Source organism: Schistocerca cancellata, chromosome 2 (assembly GCF_023864275.1).
Source record: "Schistocerca cancellata isolate TAMUIC-IGC-003103 chromosome 2, iqSchCanc2.1, whole genome shotgun sequence".
Taxonomy (NCBI): Eukaryota; Metazoa; Arthropoda; class Insecta; order Orthoptera; family Acrididae; genus Schistocerca; species Schistocerca cancellata.
In genome coordinates this window covers 63303884-63320907 of record NC_064627.1, presented here as the reverse complement: position 1 = coordinate 63320907, position 17024 = coordinate 63303884, and the positions used below count along the sequence as shown (strand labels likewise).

General features: G+C 45.7%; 2 non-coding genes across 2 annotated transcripts; one reads left to right on the top strand and one right to left on the bottom strand.

Annotated features, from left to right (window-relative positions):
• Positions 1 to 1971: 1971 nt before the first annotated feature.
• Positions 1972 to 2046, bottom strand: Trnas-uga (transfer RNA serine (anticodon UGA)). Its single transcript has one exon. It is a non-coding gene; the product is annotated as a tRNA-Ser (tRNA).
• Positions 2047 to 2356: 310 nt separating this feature from the next.
• On the top strand, positions 2357 to 2431 carry Trnas-cga (transfer RNA serine (anticodon CGA)). The gene has a single exon. It is a non-coding gene; the product is annotated as a tRNA-Ser (tRNA).
• The last annotated feature ends 14593 nt before the right edge of the window (positions 2432 to 17024 follow it).

Below are 17024 nucleotides of genomic sequence, written 5' to 3'. Positions count from 1 at the left end.
GGTACCCCAATGCCAAAATGCGGTCCCCAAAGTGCTGCTCCAGGACTCTCCTGCTTCTATTGGGTCGATCTCTGTCTTGCATGAACAACACGTTGTCGAAATGGGGATAATGGGGATGAAATCGTCTTCCAAAACCTTCGCGTACCGTACGGTAGTATCCGTGCCATCAAGGAATGTCGCAGCGATTATTCCTTGACTGGATATTGCACACCACACAGTCACCCATTCAGGGTGAACAGACTTTCCGATTCTCAATCCCCGGCCGGCCGAAGTGGCCGCGCGGTTCTGGCGCTGCATTCTGGAACCGCGAGACCGCTACGGTCGCAGGTTCGAATCCTGCCTCGGGCATGGATGCGTGTGATGTCCTTAGGTTAGTTAGGTTTAACTAGTTCTAAGTTCTAGGGGACTAATGACCTCAGCAGTTGAGTCCCATAGTGCTCAGAGCCATTTGAACCATTTTTCTCAATCCCCCAAATGATCCAATTTTTCCTGTTGACGAGCCCATCAAAATGAAAGTGGGCTTCGTCGCTAAATCATACCATGCATGTGCACGATAATTCCAATTATGCCCCACGATCAACCGTGCAGTTTGAACGTCCTAAAGCAAACCGTTCAGAAGCTGTGACGATTTTATTTCGTATAGTTCAATAATTCACAACGGCCTTGCTGCAGTGGAAACACCGGTTCCCGTGAGATCACCGAAGTTAAGGGCTGTCGGGCGTAGCCGGCACTTGGATGGGTAACCATCCAGCCGCCATGCGCTGTTGCCATTTTTCGGGGTGCACTCAGCCTCGTGATGCCAACTGAGGAGCTACTCGGCCGAACAGTAGCGGCTTCGGTCAAGAATACCATCATAACGACCTGGAGAGCGGTGTGCTGCCCCACGCCCTGCCTATCTGCATTCTCCCCTGAGGATGACACGGCGGTCGGATGGTCCCGGTAGGCCAGTCGTGGGCTGAAGACGGAGTGCTTTTTATAGTTCAATAATTGTCACCCTCTAGATCCATGTAAGCGATTGAGAAACTGTAATGTGTGGCACACTGGCCGGTAACTTCTGCCATTCACTGTATAACGGTGTGCAGAGTATAAAACTAGGTGTCGACATGGAACAGACACACACGCACACACGCACAACGAGCTAGCAAACGCCCTGCAGGCGGAGATATCGAGGGAGCCAGGTGTCCGGGTGCACCTCTTGACATGCGGTCGGTGGCCTACGTCACTGCTATAGCTGTAGCTACAGCTATAATGGCTAGCAGCGGCTAATAGCTAACGGCCGTCCTATTGGGCAGCGCCGTGCCGGCGAGTAACGGTGTGCCCCGAGTTTTCTATGAGCGCGAGAGCTGGCGCGGCGGGGTCGCGAGTTCAACAGCCCAGCCGGTGTCTGGCCGCACGCAGCCCTGTCCAGAGATCTGCACGGCAACTCCAGCTCCAGCTCAGCTGCTGCTGCTGCTGCCGCTGACGCTATGTGGCACGTTGGTCAGTGGGCGTGGCCGCGAGCTGTCTGCCTGTCTGGCCGGCGCTGCAGGCTCTGCGTGTGCTCCCGATAGACCGCTGCAGTAGCTGCTGTGCAGTGCCAACTGACGCAGTCATCATGGATAGCCGGGTTAGCTGGCTAAAAGCAACACCTCTATACAGGGTGAAGAGTATTTAAACCGACAAACTCTGGGAGGTATTAGGGGACATCAAAACAAGTATTTTCCCCTAATGTCATTTTTTCCTATGAGGATTATTTCAACCGGTAGAGGAAGATTTCTCTGGCGGCAAATTAATTAAACCAATAAACACTTTTCCATTTTTTTATGACCAAGAGACAACACATTAACACAACCCAATTTCAATTACAGTAGATTTTCAAAAATGCCTCCATTGACACGTAAACAAAGGTTACACCGCCGGATCATGTTCTGTCTGACACGGGAAAAACCCCAGGAGTATCCTGAATTGAAACTTCCTGGCAAATTAAAACTGTGCGTCCGACCGAGACTCGAACTCGGGACCTTTGCCTTTCACGGGCAATTGCTCTACCAACTGAGCTACCGAAGCACGACTCACGCCCGGTACTCACAGCTTTACTTCTGCCAGTACCTCGTCTCCTACCTTCCAAACTTTACAGAAGCTCTCCTGCGAACCTTGCAGAACTAGCACTCCTGAAAGAAAGGATATTGCGGAGACATGGCTTAGCCACAGCCTGGGAGATGTTTCCAGAATGAGATTTTCGCTCTGCGGCGGAGTGTGCGCTGACATGAAACTTCCTGGTAGATTAAAACTGTGTGCCCGACCGAGACTCGAACTCGGGACCTTTGCCTTTCGCGGGCAAGTGCTCTACCAAGCTGTGAGTACCGGGCGTGAATCGTGCTTGAGTAGCTCAGTTGGTAGAGCACTTGCCCGCGAAAGGCAAAGGTCCCGAGTTCGAGTCTCGGTCGGGCAGACAGTTTTAATCTGCCAGGAAATTTCATGTCAGCGCACACTCGGCTGCAGAGTGAAAATCTCATTCCAGTATCCTGAATTGTTCCCGCTGCTGATACTATACGGGCAACCAGATCCTCTTCTGATGGAGGAGTTGCGTAAACAAGGTTGCGCATCTCTCCCCGCACAAAAAAGTCCAGAGGGGAAATCTCTAGGGATCGAGCAGGCCATGGTACAGGACCACCTCTGCCAATCCACGTTTCTGGGAACCGTCGGTCCAGGAATTGACGCATACGACGACTGAAATGTGCCGGCGCCCTGTCATGTTGGAACCACATGCGTTGTCTTGTAGGGAGCCGGACGTCTTCCAGCAATTCTAGCAATGCTCTGGCGAGAAATTGTAATAGTACCTGCCATTTAATGGCCTAGGTATCAGATACGACCCAATTAAACAGTCCCCAACAACACCGACCCACACATTAATGAAGAACCGCACTTCATGGGCGGTAGTAACTGTGGCATGTGGGTTATCCTCAAACATGCGAAATGTGCATGTTGAAGACTCCATCACGCCCGAACGTTGCTCCATTGGTAAACAACGCAGAGGGTGGAAATGTAGGATGCATTTCACACTGTTCCAGGTTCCACTGCGAAAACTGTGCTCTGGGTGGATAATCAACTTATTCCAGGTTGTGGTCACGCTGTAAGTGAAATGGACGTAACAATTGCTCTCGAAGGACTGTTCTTACATTCGTCTGATTCGTCCCCATGTTGCGTGCAATAGCACGAGTGCTAATTGAAGGAGCCCGCTCCACATGCTGCAAGACAGCTTCCTCAAATTGCAGCGTTCTTACCGTGCGACGGCGTCCCTGTCCAGGTAATCTGCTATATGACCCGGTCTCACGCAGACGTTGGTACACAGCAGCGGAGGTCGTATGGTGTGGGATACGGCGATTAGGATATTGTTGTTGATAAACCCGCTTTGCATCTCGTCCGTTGTGGCGCGCTAAGTAGTACGCACCAACCATATCAGTGTACTCACTGCAGGTGTATCGCTCCATTAGTAAACACAGACAATGCACTACTACAATGGTGGACACCAGTTGTCTACAACTGAAGATCGTAATACGGCCTCTAACAACTGAAGAGCGTAATACGGCCTGCACCGGTTTAAATAATCCTCATAGAAAAAAATGACATTATGGAAAATTATTTGTTTTGATGTCCCCTACAACCTCCCAGAGTTTGTCGGATTAAATAGCTTTCACCCTGCATAAGGACCTGCTTCGTTGTCAATGCTGATTTCGATTCCATAAACGATATCGAAATATCGATGGCCGTTAATATTAAACCGCAAAACATCTATGTTTTTAACACCAATGTTATATCATGAATTTACGGAATGGCACAAAAAGTAACACAAAAATATATCTACGAGGGGCGTTTGAAAAGTCCGTGCAAAGTCCGAAAGATGGCACCACCGGCGCGTATTGAGGTCATGTTTAGTTAGTAGTATCTTTGGAAAGAATACACACCAAGTTTCAGCCATATTGGTCTATTTCTTTGTGTTTGGGACTCGTGTGAATGAAGGAAGTCGAAATATTGTCAAAAAACGGACGAAAAAGATTTTCGTGAGGTGATTAAACATTACATTGTGAAAGGCAAAACGCCTCAGGAGACTAAAGAGAAGCTTGATAAAGATTACGGTGACTCTGCACCTTCAATTAGAACTGTTTATAAGTGGTTCCAAAATTTTCGGAGTGGCCATATGGGCACAAGTGATTCTGCACGTTCTGGACGGCCTGTGGAGGTTACAACTCCAGAAATCATTGATAAAAGCCACGATATGGTGATGGATGACAGAAGAGTTAAGGTGCATGAGATTGCTAGCGCTGTGGGAATCTCGAATGAACGGGTACATAATATTCTGCATAAACATTTGGACATGAGAAAGCTATCCGCAAGATGGGTTCCGCGACTGCTCACGCTCGACCAAAAGCGGAATCGTGTGAAGTGTTGCAAGGATGGTTTGCAGATGTTCAGGAAAAATCCGCAGGACTTTAAGAGTCGTTTCGTCACTGTGGATGAAACATGGATACATTACTACTGAGACCAAACAACAATCTAAACAATGAGTTACCAAGGGAGAATCTGCACCAAAAAAGGCGAAGACCATTCCTTCGGCCGAAAATGTTATAGAGACTGTCTTTTGGGATTTGCAAGGGATAATCCTTACCGACTATCTATTGCAGGTGCATATTATTCATCGTTATTGGACAGTTTGAAAACCGAGCTGCAAGAAAAACGCCGGCGATTGGAGCGCAAAAAGTCGTTTTCCATCATGACAATGCACCAGCACACACCTCAGCAGTTGTGGTCTCAAAATTAATGAAAATAGGATTTCAACTCGTTTCACATCCCCTCTATTCTCCAGAATTGGCTCCCTTGGACTACTACTTCTTCCCCAATTTGAAGAAATGGCTGTCGGGACAAAGATTTTATTCAAACGAAGAGTTAATTGCAGCAACTATTTGGTTTTTTTTTTAGACTTGGACAATTCCTATTATTCGGGATGGATCAACAAATTAGAACAGCGGTGGACGAATTGTATAAGTCTAAAAGGAGACTATATCGAAAAATATAAAAGGTTTACCCCAAACACGTAAGTAGTTTTTATTTTTGCACGGACTTTTCAAACGCCCCTCGTGCACTGCCCAGTCACACTAATGTGTCCACCTTTGGCAACGCAGGCCGCTGCGGGACGCACAGGAAAAGATTCAGTGAGGTGCTGGAAGGTATCGTCAGGAGTGTGGGGCCATGGCGACTCCAGGGCCACGGCCCGCTGCGCTAGGTTCCTCGGTTGAGGATGCACAGCACGAACGACGCGATCTAGGCTGTCCTACAGCAAATCGATTGGGGCTAAACCCGTGGAGCTTGGTCGTCAGGGGAGTACGGTAAAACTCACCCTGCTGCTCTTCGAACCACGTACGAAAACTGCGAGCCGTGTGACAGGTTGCATTGTCCTGCTGGTGGATGCCATCGTACCGACGAAAAACAAACTGCATGCAGGGGTAGACATGGTCCACAAGGATAGGTGCATACTTGTGTCGATCCATTGTGCCTTCCAGAATGACGAGAACACCCAGGGAATTCCACAAAAATATTGTCCAAACCAAAACGTTCCCTCGTCCGCCGCGAGCCCTTTCGACGATTATTGCAATTTGCTTGATTTCAGGCGTTTCACGCCGATTGAGCATAAAACGTCGAAAAATATAAAAAGTTGAGGAGTTCCTAGATAACAGGATGCAGCATGTTATTCTCAATGGAGAGAAGTCTTCCGAAGTAAGAGTGATTTCAGGTGTGCCGCAGGGGAGTGTCATAGGACCGTTGCTATTCACAATATACATAAATGACCTGGTGGTTGACATCGGAAGTTCACTGAGGCTTTTTGCAGATGATGCTGTGGTGTATCGAGAGGTTGTAAAAATGGAAAATTGTACTGAAATGCAGGAGGATCTGCAGCGAATTGACGCATGGTGCAGGGAATGGCAATTGAATTTCAATGTAGACAAGTGTAATGTGCTGCGAATACACAGAAAGATAGATCCTTTATCATTTAGCTACAAAATAGCAGGTCAGCAACTGGAAGCAGTTAATACCATAAATTATCTGGGAGTACGCATTAGGAGTGATTTAAAATGGAATGATCATATAATGTTGATCGTCGGTAAAGCAGATGCCAGACTGAGATTCATTGGAAGAATCCTAAGGAAATGCAATCCGAAAACAAAGGAAGTAGGGTACAGTACGCTTGTTCGCCCACTGCTTGAATACTGCTCAGCAGTGTGGGATCCGTACCAGATAGGGTTGATACAAGACATAGAGAAGATCGAACGGAGAGTAGCGCGCTTCGTTACAGGATCATTTAGTAATCGCGAAAGCGTTACGGAGATGATAGATAAACTCCAGTGGAAGACTCTGCAGGAGAGACGCTCAGTAGCTCGGTACGGGCTTTAGTCAAAGTTTCGAGAACATACCTTCACCGAAGAGTCAAGAAGTATATTGCTCCCTCCTACGTATATCTCACTAAGAGACCATGAGGATAAAATCAGAGAGATTAGAGCCCGCACAGAGGCATACCGACAATCCTTCTTTCCTCGAACAATACGAGACTGGAATAGAAGGGAGAACCGATAGAGGTACTGAAGGTACCCTCCGCCACACACCGTCAGGTGGCTTGCGGAGTATGGATGTAGATGTAGATGAAACGTGATTCATCTGGAAATGGCACCTGTTGCCACCCAATGGGCATCCAGTTGTGGTGATGGCGTGTTGATTGCATTCTTCGTCGCCGATGAGCAACAATTAAGACGGCTGCATGAGCCAGGCTGAGGCCCACACGCTGCACACTTCGCTGAACGCTCGTTGAGGAGACGCCGTTGGTAGCCGCTCAGTTCATCTGCACGCTCGGGCGCTCGACACTTGAGCGTCTGTTCGTCCGCACACATCTCCGCAGCTGTCTTTTACATCTGTCATCTACGGCTAGGTTGCGTCGGCCCCGGTTTTGGACAGCGCTATTTCCCAATTAACCATTTTAACCACAGCTGGATGCAAACAGCTCACAAACTTAGCCGTTTCGGAAAGCAAACGAATCGTGTCCTTCTGAATGTCTGATATATCGTTCCGTTTCCGCAATACGGCGACGACGCAATTCTGCGTCCCCCAAAACTCCCCACATAACCTCCACTGCTAGTGTTGCCATCTGCCGTCTGTGAGTGGTTACTGTGGTGTCACCGCCAGACACCACACTTGCTAGGTGGTAGCTTTAAATCGGCCGCGGTCCATTAGTACATGTCGGACCCGCGTGTCGCCACTGTCAGTACTTGCAGACCTAGCGCCACCACATGGCAGGTCTAGAAAGACGGACTAGCACTCGCCCCAGTTGTACGACGACTTTGCTAGCGACTACACTGACGAAGCATCGCTCATTAGCCGAGCAGATAGTTAGAATAGCCTTCAGCTGAGTCCATGGCTACGACCTAGCAAGGCGCCATTAGCCTTACATAGCAATTGATAATTATCGTCTAAAGCATGTCTCAACAAGAACGATGTATACCAAAAGGATGGATTAAAGTTAAGTATTCCCAAAGCAACTTACTTTTCTTTATAGCATTCATTGAGCGTCCTGTTTCAGACTTCACGATATTCTGGGTGAGCTTATAGCGTGCATATCGACCCCCTCAAAATAACACTGTGTCGGCACTTCTGTCGACACATCAGTTACTGAGCGTAGACATCGAACATAAGCGGTGACAAGAGCGTGTAATTTCGTATGTACGCTATCGGAGCAAAAGTATCTAGGCACTCCTATGTAATGCAAAACTCACCACCAGACGTCACGAGAGAAGGAGGACCCGCCAGTACAAAGGGATGCGACGGGTGTTGTAGTGTCAGTAGAGAAACATTAAGTGCAGACAGTGTCGGTCCGCAGAGCCCAGTGATTTCCAATTTTCATCTGTCATTGGATGTAATTGCGAAGTGGAGAAGCGAAGAAACAAAACTACCCCAATGCCAGGCAGACATCATGTACTGATGGAAAGGAATAATTGAAAATTGCAGAGAGTAGCTGTAAAATATAACATGAAATCAGCTAAAGGAATCGTTAGTGAGTTGCAAAATGCTACAGGCAGTCCAGTTGCGGTAATAACTGTCCATAGCCATTGAATAACCAACGAAAGAATAACACCCTACGAGATCGGGCGTAAAATGTGAGACGTTTGAACGCACTAGGTTAGCTCGAGAATCTGATAAGGCAACTGCAAAGGCTCAGTCTAGACATGGTGGGGTTGGGGTGGAGGGGGCAGTGAAGTGAAATGGAAAGAAGACAAGGATTTCTCGTCAGATGAGCATAGGATAATATCAACAGCAGCAGAAAATGGTGTAATTGTAGTAGGAATACTTTTGAATAGGAAGGCACGGCAGAGAGTGAACTCCTGTGAACAGTTCAGTGATGGGGTGATTCTCATCAGGATCGATAACAAACCAATACCGGCAACGATAGCTGAGGCATACAAGCCGGCGTCGCAAGCCGAAGATGAAGACATCGAAAAAGTGTGTGAGGGTATCCAACGGGTGATCCAGTACATAACAGGAGATGAAAACGTAATAATCATGGGGGACTGGAAAACGGTTGTAGGGGAAGGAGGAGAAGAAAGGGTCACGGGAGAATATGGACTTGGTACTAGGAATGAGACAGAAGAAAGCCTAATAGAATTCTGCAATAAATTTCAGCTCTTACAAGGGAACCTCCCCATCGCACCCCCCTCAGATTTAGTTATAAGTTAGCACAGTGGGTAGGCCTTGAAAAACTGAACACACATCAATCAAAAAAACAGGAAGAAGTTGTGTGGAACTATGAAAAAAATAAGCAAAATATACAAACTGAGTAGTCTATGTCCATGATATGTAACATCAAGGACAATCTGCGTACAGGAGCGCCGTGGTCCCGTGGTTAGCGTGAGCAGCTGCGGAGCGAGAGGTCCTTGGTTCAAGTCTTCCATCGAGTGAAATGTTTACGTTCTTTATTTTCGCAAAGTTATGATCTGTCCGTTCGTTCATTGACGTCTCTGTTCACTGTAATAAGTTTAGTGTCTGTGTTTTGCGACCGCACCGCAAAACCGTGCGATTAGTAGACGAAAGGACGTGCCTCTCCAATGGGAACCGAAAACATTTGATCACTAGGTCATAGGTCAACCGATTCCTCCACAGGAAAACACGTCTGATATATTCTATACGACACTGGTGACGGCACGTGCGTCACATGACAGGAATATGTTGTCGAACCACATAACTTGCACACTTGGCGAATGGGTAAAATGATTCTTCTACCTTTCCCGATTTAGGTTTTCTTGTGGATGTGATAATCACTCCCAAAACAGTGATGAAAACATATGAATTTGTCACTTAAACTGAAAATAAAAAAATTAAAATTTTAGCTGAAGGAAAGACTTGAACCAGGGACCTCTCGCTCGGCAGCTGCTCACGCTAACCACGGGACCACGGCGCTTCTGCGTTTAAACTACCCTTGTTGTTGCCTATCTTATTCATAGACTACTCAGTTTGTATATTTTGCTTATTTTTTCATAGTTCCACACAACTTCTTCCTGTTTTCTCGATTGATGTGTGTTCAGTTTTACAAGGCCTATCCACTGTGCCAACTTATAACTAAATCTGAGGGGTGTGCGATGGGGAGGTTCCCTTGTTAGTAGCGAATACGCTGTTCAAGAATCACAAGCGGAGAAGGAAATAGCCAGGCGGTACGGGAAGACTTCATTTAGACTTCATCACGGTCAGAGAGAGATTCCAAAATCAGATACTGGATTTTAAGGCGTACCCAGGGGCAGGTATAGACTCAGATCACAATCTAGTAGTGATAGACTGTGCTGAAGTTTAAGAGACTAGTCAAGACGAATCAATATGCAAAGAAGTGGGATACAGCACAGATATGCTTGAAGTTTTCTGAGGCTATAGATACCGCGATAATGAACAGCTTACTATGCAGCTCAGTTGAAGCGGAATGGGCGTACCTGAAAACGGCCATCATAGAAAAAAAAAATGGTTCAAATGGCTCTGAGCACTATGGGACTCACCATATTAGGTCATAAGTCCCCTTGAACTTAGAACTACTTAAACCTAAGTAACGTAAGGACATCACACACATCCATGCCCGAGGCACGATTCGAACCTGCGACCGTAGCAGTCCCGCGGTTCCGGACTGCAGCGCCAGAACCGCTAGACCACCACGGCCGGCCGCCATCATAGAAGCTAGAAAGAAAAACAAAGAAGGCAACTGCGATGAAACCATGAGTAACAGAAGAAATACTTAACTTGATCGATGAAAGAAGGGAACTTCAGGAATACAGAAATACAAGTCACTTAGGAATGAAATAATCAGGAAGTGCAGGGGTAGTAACAGTAGGCGGGCAGTGGGGATTCCACTGTTATGTGCAGAGGAAAGAGCTGATAGGTGGAAAGAGTACCCTGAAGGTCTCTATGATACACAAGACCTATCTGATGACGTGATATAACAACAAGATGGATTTGGTAGGGAAGAGACAGGGTATCCAGAATTCGAATCAAAATTTAAAAGAGTTTTGGAATACCGGAGATCGAATAAAGCAACTTGGATGGATAACATTCCACCAAAATTTCTGAAATCATTGCCGGAAGTGACCAAAAATTGACTATTCTCTTTATTGTGTAGAATGTCTAAGTTTGGCGATATATCGTCTGACTTTCGAGGAAACATCATCAACCCATTCCCAAGATGGCAACAGTCGACAAGTGCGAGAATGATGGCACAGTCAACTTAACAGATCATGCACCGAAGTTACTGACAAAAAATACGAGGGCTGTTCAGAAAGTAAGCTCCGATTGATCGCGAAATGGGAACCACAGTGAAAATTAGAAATGTTTTATTTTTAACAGTTAGCTACACCATCCAGCTACTTCTCTGCGTAGTTGCCGTTGTGACTAAGACATGTGTCGTAGCGTTGTACCAACTTTCCAATACCCTCATCATAAAAGACAGCCGCCAGTGCTTTCCGCCAATTCTCTACGCTGGCCTACAGCTCGTTTTCTGTGCCAAAATGTTGTATTCATAGCCAGCGGTTCATGTGAGCAGAAATGAAACGCAGGGGGAGTCAATTACGGGCTGTATTGTGGGTAGTCAAACATTTCCAATTGAAAACGATGCAGGAGCATCTTCATTGCCCCTTCAGAATGCGGCTGAGAATATTGCCTTATAGAAGAAACTGCACGACAGTTATGTAATGTTGGCTGTATAGCTTCAGGCGAAATTTCTCACCAGGTCCTCGTACTTGGCGGGAGACACTATTCTCTAGACAACTTTACGCGATCACTGTGAGCTCAGAAATGAGAGGAGTGACGTGATGCTATCTAGGGTCATACTAGAGACACTGCCCAACACATCTGTGCAAAGCTTTATTGGATTATCATAGTCGTTTCCATTTCGCGATCAATCGGAGCTTACTTTCTGAACAGCCCTCGTATATACAGAAGAATGGTGAAGCAAATTGAGGGTGTGTTAGATGACGATCACTTCGGCTTTAGGAAAGGTAAAGGCACCAATGAGGCAGTTCTGGCGTTGCGGTTGATAATGGAGGCAAGACTAAAGAAAAATCAAGACACGTTCAAAGGATTTGTCGACCTGTAGAGAGCGTTCGACAACGTAGAAGAGTGCAAGATGTTCGAAATTCTGAGAAAAATAGGGAGGAGCTGTAGGGAAAGACCGATGATGTGCGATACGTAAGCCGAGAGAGAAGAGTAAGAGTGGAAGGCCAAGAGCGAAGTGCTCGGATTAAAAAGGGTGAAAGACAGGGCTTTAATCTTTCACCAGTACTGTTCAATCCATACATCGAAGAAGCGGTGACGGAAATAAAAGAAAGGTTCAAGAGTGGGATTAAAATTCAAGGTTATCAATGATACGATTCGCTGATGACATTGCTATACTGAGTGAAAATGAAGAGGATTTACATGATTTTCTCAATGGAATGAACAGTCTAATGAGCACAGAATATGGACTGAAAGTAAATCGATGAAAGTCGAAAGTAATGAGAAGTATCAGAATTGAGAACAGCGAGAAACTTAATATCAGAATTCGTGATCAAGAAGTAAATGAAGTTAAGAGTTCTGAGGCCATGTTAAGATCGACACCGCTGGACAGTCGATGACTGGAAACATTTTATTTGAAGAGCCTGTTTTCGAATCCCTGGAAACGTCGCCTGCCGGCGAAGTACGGAAGAGCTGCTGTTACGGTATGGATGTGTTTTTCATGGTCATTATGTTGTTTCCCTGTTATGCTTGAGAAAACGCTCAATGTGGAGGGGTATGAACACATTTCAAATCATAGTGTATATCAACACGACAATGCACCCTCTCAAAAAGGAACGTGTGAAGCAGTGCTTTACGGGCATTCCTGAAATGGGCTGGCATGCACAGCGTCCCGACTTGAATACTGTGGAATACCTTTGGGATGAGTCGGAACGTCGAATTCGACCGAGACGCCACGTCCATTATCCCTACCTCCTCTGGCTTCGGCTGTTGAGGGAGAATAGGCTGTTGTTCTTCCACAGACACTCAGAAATCTCACTGGACGTGTCCTCAGCAGAGTTCAACCCTTCATAAAGACGAACGATGGATACACCACATTCTTATGCCCACTAATATATGTGTATACTTTTGATCAGATAATGTAATAATCAATAAATATCAACAAGTAAAATTACATGTTACGAAACCTTTTTGTATACAGACTGAAAATAACATTTTTGAAATTTCCCCCTTCACCGTATTCCGGTGGTGACACAGAGCATAACATTGTTTTGAGAGTACGCTTACAGAGGTTGACCATGTGGCTATACAGCTCAAATATTTAGGTGCATTGGTTTGTAGCTTTGGATATATAATATCGACGATGTAATTCCAGAAATCTAATGGATCTTAGTCAATAAAATTTTGCTGTGTTTGTGAACGTATTGTCAGTATGAAAAACTACCGACGCTTCGGTCACTGCTGCAAGTGACCTTCTTCAGAGTGCTTTTTTGTTTATTGCTGAATGAGGAAACTTTGTTTCTTATATACTTGAGACGTGGCTGTTATCTAATTCTGAGCGGCTGTTAAGGCTGCAGCGGAAGTTCTTTATTGGCGTTTTTGTTATTCCTTATCATTAGTGTAAACCCGTGGTTTTTATTGGTGTTTGTATTTCTGCATGTTATTGGTGGAAATCGGCGAATAGAAAACCAGGCGGCAACTGTGTCGTGACGTTGTTTTTTTGCTTTCTTGAAAAATTTTATTGAATGTGGAAATGGCCGCGAAAGCTTCGTTTATATCTAATGGATCTTGTTTAAGATCTATAAGGCGTTCTTTCAGACAATAACTGAGCTGTGGAGGTAACTCTGTTTCTGTCCCAGTTCGCAAATTGATCTTTTCTTCTGCTATTTTATAATATTCACACTACCTATGAAGTTTCGTTTCTGTGTCTTCCCTTATTGCTCACTCTACGTTAGACAACGAAAGCATCAACCGAATGAACAATGAAAAACATTTGCCCACGCTTAGCCACAACGATAGACGCTTGTCTGCGTTGGTTAGATCGCACCTCTACACCCCTTGCCCTGTCTGACAAGTCGCAAATGTGCTGCACTGTTGTCGTTATGTGACATGACTAGAAAAAGTGCTAACGAGCAAGAAGTATTTTTTTTCGTTGGTTGGTATTTTGTCTTTAACATCGATGCTATGACTTTTCGGGGACTTCAGTATCGATATCGAAACATCAATGCTTAATCTCCTAACATCGATATTTTGTAAATATTGATGATCGTCAAACCTCCCTACGCTTACTCAATGGGCAGACGAAGTGAAGGTTTTCTCCTAGTTTGGAAACAAAATAACACGTCGTTGTAAGGAAGGTTGACATAAAAGCAGACTAGAACAAGCAAAGAGGGCATTCCTAGCCGACAGAAGTCTATCACTAGCAAAAGTTGGCCTTCATTTGACAAAGAAATTTCTAAGACTCGACGTTTGAAGCTAGCAGTGTATGTAAGTGAATCGTGGACTGGGAGAAAACCGTAGCAGGAGACGATCGAAGCGTACTATAGATAGAGGTAGATATTTAGGTGGAATGGCAAGAAATAAGAAGGTTCTCTGCAGAATCTGTAGTAACATGTGGAAAACATTGTCAAGAAGAACGGACAGGATGATAGGACGCATGTTAAGGCACCAAGGAATAACTTCAGTATTATCTGGTAGAGCTATAGAAGGTAGAAACTGTAAAGAGGACAGAGACTGGAATCTATCCAACAAATAATACCGGACTTAACGTTTAACTGCTATTTTGAGAAGAAGAGATTGGCGCAAGAGAGGAAGTCAGGGGGCAGCATCAAATCTGTCAGGAGACTGAGGGCCCAAAACTAAAATTGTCCTACGTGATTACTACTACGTAAAAGGTTGCTAGCCTGAAAGGTATGCGTTACTGCCAGTCCTGTACTATATAATCGCACTTCAATGCTATAAATTTCTTCCAGCGATGGACACAACTTGCCAGCAATTTTGGTTTTAGAAGTCTGCGTTTTGGCTGTTCACGAGAAGCCCATTTCGAAAATAAATTCGTTGTCATTCTTGAAATGCCTGCCACACAATGGTTTCCTCATTCGAGGAAAGAGGAAGAAATGACTGGGTACCATGTGAGGAGAGTACGGGAGATTGTGGTCAAATTTAATGGCCTAATAAAGCAGCATGTGTGACTATCCCTTGTAAAATGAGCTGGAGCCTTGTCACTGAGCAGAAACATCCCCTTTGACATGTTCGTCGTAGCAGCCTTCTGTAAACTCATCAGGAGATTTCGGTTGTATGATCCTGTGACAGTTTCTCTCGTACGAGCACATTCTGTCTGCATCACACCACTGCATTTTCAAAAAAACGGCATCATTTACTCTGATGATGGTTGGATCTTCGCCTTTTCGGCGGTGGTGAAAGCACTGCATGCGTTGGTCTTTTGTGTCGCAGACCAAGTTATCCACAATATGTACTAGCAGTAGCAGTAATATAATATAGCAGTAGCACTTTAATTCATCCGTAAACCCTTTTTACAACGATACTGGACATGTCTTGCTGTTACAACTTAAGAGAAACAAAAATAAGTTGTATGTACAGACAATACATACTTACAGGTTTAGCACTACAAGGAAGTGGCAGTCGGCCGTCGGGTTGTAATGGGTACCGTCCTGGTATTTGCCTGAAGTAATTTTTGCAGAACATCGAAAACCTAAATCAAGATGGTTTAATGAAGATTGGAGTCTACACGCTGTCGAATACAAATCCAATCTGTTTAAAACAGTGCTACCTCCTTCAGTTTATCCCTCACGCACAATACGTTTGACAAATAAATGTTCATTCATTTCTGCATATACTATTGACAATATATTCACATTTTTTCATAACACTACCACACTATTAGCAGACGTCGGGACCGTATTGTGTACCGCATCTTCCCATTTAAAGCACTCCGTTCAGGCCACAAGTGGCCCATCGGGACCATCTGACCGCCGTGTCACCCTCACTGAATATGCGGAGAGGAGGGGCGTGTAGTCAGCGCACCACTGTGCCGGTCGTGCTGATGGTTTTCTTTGACCGGAGCCGCTACTATACGGTCGAGTAGCTCCTCAATTGCCATCACGAGGCTGAGTGCAACCCGAAACATGGCAACAGCGCATGGGACAGTCACCCATCCAAGTGCTGGCCACTCCCGAAAGCGCTTATTTTCGGTGATCGGTCGGGAACCGGTGGATCCACTATGGCAAGGCCTCTGCCGCAGTTTGATGGCCTTAAAATCCTAGTCATTACCCTTCTACAGGTTGTTCAGAAATTTACGTTTTAAACACCTAGGACTTGGGTGTGAGTGCATAATATTTTGAATAGGAACCTATGTCTGGAAATGTACCGTATCCGTTGTACGACCGTTGCAATTCAGATGTGTGACGCGTCCACGTCTGCTGGGGGAAAGAGAAAAGACAAAGTTCCTTGTCCTGGCATGCAATAGAGTAGACAAGACGACGTGTACTACGTCTGAATGTCAGACGGTCGCCTGAAGTTACTTAGCATCTGCCTTGCTGCAATACTTCTTCAATATCTGTGCGTCTCCGATACAGTAAATATGGCTCGGTACACGTTTTCTGAATACACAGAAACACTCCTTGCGAATGGCGAAGCTCGAAGTAACGGAAGAGCGGTAGTTGTATCACGAACGTTGTTTGCCACGTAGCACTCCGTCTCACAAACATTTTGGCTAAGTTTCGCAGCGGCTCGGAGAAACATGAACGTTCACGGTGAGGAGGCAGGACAGCGTTGCTCCATGGCAACGTCGCATACCAGAATTTGAAGAGGATGTTCTACATCGCGTTGAAGAAAACCCATCAACGAGTACTCAAACAATTGCGCGTGCAATGAGTGTTACAGTATAGACTGGGATGTTCTGCATCAGCAACAATTACATCCTTACTTCTTAACAAAGGGAACACGTTTTGAGTTTAGCCGATTTTCCACAGCACCTTACCTACTGCACGTGGTTCCTCCGCAGCTGCCCTGTTTCCACGTCGAGTTCTCTTTACAGATTAATTTACGTTTACTGGGGACTGTACTAGGGACTGTGTTCTGAATTCGCGAAACAGCCACTCCTTGGCAATCGAAAACCATCATGCTACGCATGTTCAGGGATTTTAGCCCCTGTTTGGTATTAACGTGTGATCAGGTATTCTGGACGGTCATGTGACTGAGTCATATCTCCTTCCACTCAAGCTAATTAGTCCTGGACACTTGATCTTCCTACAGAACGTAATGGACCCGTTTTTGGAAGTTGTGCCACTGAACGTCCGCCAAGAAATGTGTTCAGCATGATGGCCCACCACCTCACTTCTCACACCAGATTCGGATACCTCTCAACAGACGATATGGTGAAAGATGGATAAGCCCTGATGGTCTGACCACGTGGCAGCCGCGATCGCCGGATTTAATTCCTATGGACTACTTCGTGCGGGGCA